Source organism: Suncus etruscus, chromosome 13 (genome assembly GCF_024139225.1).
Source record: "Suncus etruscus isolate mSunEtr1 chromosome 13, mSunEtr1.pri.cur, whole genome shotgun sequence".
In the NCBI taxonomy this organism is placed as follows: domain Eukaryota; kingdom Metazoa; phylum Chordata; class Mammalia; order Eulipotyphla; family Soricidae; genus Suncus; species Suncus etruscus.
The window spans coordinates 33962309-33968424 of NC_064860.1; the positions used below are offsets into that span (position 1 = coordinate 33962309).

Here is a 6116-nt window from a genome sequence, read left to right on the forward strand (position 1 = left end):
ATCATTCCACAATACACTCTCATACACATCATGGAATAATTGTCTATAGATTTTCTGCTATCCTCCATCCTCTTTTCTGAGTCTTTTTTATTAAATATATTTTTATTTAAGTAACATGATCATATTTGGGTTACAATCATAACCAGAACACCCCCCTTCACCAGTGCAACATTACCCCCTCCCTCCTTCCCATCCCCTGCCTGTTTTCAAGACAGGCATTCTACTACAGTAATTTGTTTTTAAGTTCAGTAAGTTGTATTAATTTCCTTAGAGTAAAAAAATATAGTAAAGGTGTGATAGTGGCAGTCGCCAATGTTTGCATAGGTCCAGAAAAATGGAGAAAATGGGGAAAAAATTCTTGACCTGATTACAAAAAGGCCTCACCCCAGAAGTTTATTGGCATAAGACAGACTCTGGGTTCCAGGCATACCAGTCTATCCAACTCCAGTCATTCTCAAGGTCCCGGTGAAACTTTTTCACACTTTAGCTATAGTTGGTATCAGACTTTTATATTTAAAGACTCTGGATTCTGTGCATTTCTTTCATTGATGTCAGGCTGATGTGGAGCATCCTCTAGTTTCAGCATATCATTAAATGTAGAGTGATCTGCTCTGCATGCAGACTGTTGCTGAGTTACCTGGGTGTTGGGAGTACTCTTTGGAGTCAGTCAATGCCAAAGCAGTGGTAGGTCTTCTCTGGTAGAGATTTGGATCCTGGGAATGTTAAAGACAATTAACATACACAAATTAGCCTACACAAACAACTACGACCAACACGCCTGTTGACCCATGCTTGGTGGCCCCTTATGTCCCCATCAAACTATGAACTGTTGCATGATACCGGAATCAGCTTCAGCATAACCCCTAGTCCAAGGACAATATAGGGTTCTGTAATGCCGCAAAACATGTCACAAACTCAAATATCACCTGTTGTCTTCAAATACCCTTGTTTTCTTTTTTTTTTCTTTTTAAAACATAGAAGGGTCACATGTATCTCTTTTGTATATCTCAGATGTATTCCCTTAACATCTCTAACTCTTTTCAAATATCCTCATTTGTGACAATTTTTCCCACTAGATTAGTTATTTGATTGCTTGATTTTCCCCCTATGAGATCTGTTTTATAAGCAATACTGGTAGAAGAGTAACTCTGTGTAGATTTCACGTTTATACCAAGTTACGGGAAATGCTGGAATTTATTCATTGGCCCCCAGATGCACCAACAATATCTTGTGGCATTGCTTCTCCTTTGCAGGGGCACATTAAAATGGGAAAATAATATGTATACAAAATATTTCTTATCTAATAGAGATGGGAACACAAATTTGGTAATGTAATTAGGCCTTTTTATCCTGAACATTGGCATAATGATTTGGCTCAGGCCTCAGAAGAATGGGCATCGCCCACACACACCTGAACTATGTTCTGAGTCTTAACTAGTTTAAAAGGCAATGGTTTGGTACATTTAAAATTTTTCTGCTTGGATATTTGTCAATGTTGATCTTAGTTTTCTGTGAAATATTCTGATAATATATTCTAGGGACTGAGCATATGCACTAAAGTACTATAAAGTTGTACTATTGTGCATGAGAATGAACTTGAGTGTATGCCTTACATAAAAGAAACCCTTGTTTTGATCTCCAGCATTTCCTCTGGTTCCTCAAGCATTGGTAGATACAGCTACTGTCAGGAATATACTGTCAGCGATAGTCAGGATTAGTTTGTGAATGCTGATAAGTATTACCCCAGAATAAAAATAAATAGATACATACATTTAAGTATATATGGAGCATAAAAATTAAGATAAATTGTAAATGATTGCTAAACTATATATTTAAAAATTAGCAGCTTATTCTGTGGAGCTACATGTCTAGAAAGGGTATATTTTTCATATGACTTTTTTATTTGAATAACATGCTATAATTAAAGGGAAACAGAATTCAGAGTTGTTTGGGATTAGTATATGTCCCTCAAGAAGACTGAAACTCAACCATCAACAAGTTTGTTACTGCATATCTCAATTAAAAAAAAGTGCAAAGAAGAGAAAGTTTTTCTTGTGCTGGTTTCCTACAAAAAAATGCCTCTAGGCTGATTATCAGTCTAATGGTTGTGCAGGCTGAGTTGAAGACCATGATCTCCTGCATATCTTAGCAGTGTGGTTGCCCCTGACGCAGAATGATTGACATATAGTAATACCTGAATGACTGCAACTAGGACCTCTAAACACATTTACCATCTGTTGAAGAAGGATAGAATTTCAGGACAGCAGAATGTATTTAATATATTTGACAAGGTTCTTTCTTGATTTCCCATGGTGATCAATGAAAATATTGAATAAAATTGATCCCTCGATAGGGCTCCATCAATTCCACAGCAGTAAGCCATGCTATCTTTAGAAATGGGAATCTTGTACATTCTTTAGTGTTTATTGAGGAATGTATGAATCTGGTTTTAATATGGAGACATATACTTTCAGAATTTTTATTTGTACTCTCAAGTATCTGATATCTATTTTGCTTCTCTGAGGAGTTAGTTGATTATATTTTTACAGTACCTTATAAAAATATATTAACCATAACTGCTTACATGTCAGTTTAAATAAAGAACTCACCCATTTACTAAAGCTAATTTTCTCTCCTTTTGAAAGCATTATATACTGAAGAAAAACTGGTATTTGAATACTAATACTAGTAGATGTTCATCCTATTTTTGTTACTGTTATAGAAGTATCCCAGGAGACATTTTCCAGCATTTTTATTATAATCTCAGCATTAATTTCTGAAAATTTTAAGTGCTAGATGAAATCTCTTGTACCCAATTTTGGTTTGATGGATCACTTGATGGTGACTTCGTGGCATTTGAAGACCATGTGGGATTCTGGGAATCGAACCCAGACCAGGCACATCTATGGAAAGCATGCTACTTGTTCTGATAATTTTTAATTAATTGTCTCATAATTAACTAGATACCCTAATGTTTACTACTTATGCAAAGAAGTTTTAAGCATTATTAATATTTTACCTAAGTATAAATTATTTAAAGATTTACAATTTTACACTCTTAAGCAAACTTTTAGATTTCATATTAAAATTGAGTATAATATGACCAAAGTGATAGCATTTTGGTGGATTTCTATAACATTAACAATAGATTTTAGCATATTCATTTTAATAAATGAACTGTATAGACTTGTTATGACATTTTATAAATTCTTAAGCAACTGTTTTTCAATTTTACTTAGCCTTGAGCATATGAAATGCATTGCTGGTAACTAACTCAGACTTAACTACCTGAAGCTAGTGCAGAATTCCTGGGATCATCAAACAAAGATGAAGAAATGTGAAAAGCAGTCTCTCAAAGAATGCTGCCAGTTGCATAAATGGGTTTTGAATGTTTAAGGCCCATATCAAATACTTATTATGATTAGTATTTGTGCATAATAATGATTATGTGACTGCTGGAACGAACATAATAAAAATATATATAGAAAAGGTATTGACAGCCAAAATTAATGAGGTAATTTCCAATATAGAGTGTAGTTGCTTTTGATAGAAACTTTTATTTTAACTTCTCTCTACGTGATGATTTTCCACTAATAAGATGATTTTAGGACTCTCCCTGGAATAATTACAGTCACAACATGAGAATTTGACCTCCTCTAATATCAAGAGATAACAAATATAGAACTTTTGAACTCAGTGTGTAAGCATTTTGCTTGTTTGAGTATAGTATGTGGGAAGAGAAATACCAGCATTAAAAGTAAAAATACCACATTTTCAATACTAATATTCTCATAAAAAGTGATTATAGCAGACCAATGTGGGTTAATGATATATTCACTTTTCACCTTTTTAATTACTTAACTTTGGATCACTCAATTTACATTTTAATTACAAATTCAGTGTTCTCTGCATTTTTGGTAACCTTTTATAAAGTCTAGAATACAAATGCAGAATTTCAAGATAGAGTATAGTAAATTTTAACTTAGGACTTAAAAAATTATCAAAATTTCATATAGAATTAGTTTTCTTTGCAGAGGCTTTCTAAGTTCTATTAAGTTTTAAAACATACCAACACATAGAGAATCACACATCCACTTGATATAAATTTAAAGAAGGTAATAGAAACTCTTCATTTTAGTATTATGTATATCTGTGTATGACCTCACTGAATTGTTTCTGTGTACTATGTTATTTGTATGGCTAGTTGCCACATAGAGAGAGAATTTAGGCTAGAATTTTAGAGTTTGCTGTTCCCATTTTACCAATGATAGAAACAAATTCAGAATTTGTTTTTCTATTGCTGTTGTTAAGGTATCACTCTTGGTCAGTGCACAAGGTTCAATAGGGCCTCATCTAGCAGTGTTCTGAAGCCATGTTTCCAGGAATAGCATGAAGGACCACACACAGGAAAGCATAATTTCTACATCTTGAACCACATTCCTGTCACCATGCAACACACACATATAAGTAAAAAAGAGATATGTTCTTTGTTACAAAAGTATTTTAACTATTTTCTTGAATATATTCAAAAGCCTATTTATGACCTGAAATTTCAGCCAAATTGAAGATATCCCAAAATCTATATCATAATCAGTATAATCTAATACAAATTGTTTGACAGATATAACTGGTTGTTCTCACTTTAATAAGAAGCTCAATACATATTATTAATTAAGTTCCCATAAAAGAAGTATTTACTGGAAGACAAAATACCCAGTCCTTGAGGCCAGTGATCTTGCTTTGTGCAGTGTTACTTGCTTGATGTAGAGACATAGGGATGGTATGGTTCATTAAAAACCTATCTATAAATACGTATATTTCTTGGCTTCCTCATAGTGGCTCTATGCACAGGATTACTTCTGGCTGTGCTCAGAGAACCATATGCAAGTTTTGGGGGTTGGTTCAGCTTCATGCATGAAAACACTATAACCCTTTACATCCTTCCTAGATACTTAAAAAGTTTTTTTTTTAATTTTGTCCCCCAATTCACAATACAGACCAGGCAAATGGTCTGGGTTGAGATGTAAATGGGGTGCTTTTACTGTACCTCCTTTTTGTATACAGTCAGTGTAAAGAACACAGCCTATGGTAAGAATTGGGAGGCCTTATCTTTTCTTTTCTTCTTTTATATTATATATATAAAGATATATATATCTTCACCAGTGCAACATTCCCATGACCAATATTCCAAGTGTCCTTCCTCCCCACCCCACACTGGCCTATAATCTAGACAGGTTTTTCTACTTAAAAAGCTTTTTTTGGTCTACTTATTTAGTCTTTGTTTAAAGTTATCTAGATAGGTGTGTGAGGAGAGAAAGAGATACAAACTAAGGAGAATATGGGCATATCCGGAGTTGGAAAAACCATAGACATTAAAAAATATAAAATGCAAATTCTTATATAAAAAGTTCAAGAGTCCATAGTTTATTTACTTTTGAAAAAGAAGTCTACAAAGTTGTAAAAAATATGTCTAGGTTGTTAAGTTTTCGTTTAATTGATGTTTGGAAATAAATGACAGGCTACCAAAGGATCAGGTATATATAGCTTGATAGGATAGAATGTATAATATGAATATAGAAAACTAAAGTTTGAATTGTGCTGCTTCATGCTCTAAGCAATGCCAGGATTCACTGCTGAGGAACAAGCTAGGCTGTGGCTCTACAGCAAAAGCAAAAGAAAACATACTACTAAAAGAGGATAATGGCAAAAGGGGAAAGGGTAGATCTCAGAAATAGTCTTTCTCATCCTTTCTCAGCTGAGTTTTAGAGATATTACAGCTGGCCATTTCCTTTGTAGAATCTTTCAATTGAAGAATCAAATAATTGAAATGAAATTAAACTATAAAATCAAGGGGTTGAAGAGAAGAAATAAGGGAATAATATCAGGTAAGAACTTGAGAGATGAGTTTGGAGCGATAGTGCCAGCAGTAGGACGTTTGCCTTGCACCCAGGATGAACCTCAGTTTGATCCTTGGAGTCCCATATGGTCCTCCATGCCAGGAGCTATTTCTGATTTCTGAGCGCAGAGCCAGGAGTAGTGTCACTGGGGGTGGTCCTCAAAACAAACAAACAAACAAACAAGCAAACAAAATCTGGAGACTGCTTTTCTCTTAGTTT

General features: G+C 34.1%; 1 non-coding gene across 1 annotated transcript; it reads right to left on the bottom strand.

The window, feature by feature from the left end:
- Positions 1-4972: 4972 nt before the first annotated feature.
- Positions 4973-5105, bottom strand: LOC126026320 (small nucleolar RNA SNORA51). The gene has a single exon (XR_007501614.1). It is a non-coding gene; the product is annotated as a small nucleolar RNA SNORA51 (small nucleolar RNA).
- Between the last annotated feature and the right edge of the window lie 1011 nt (positions 5106-6116).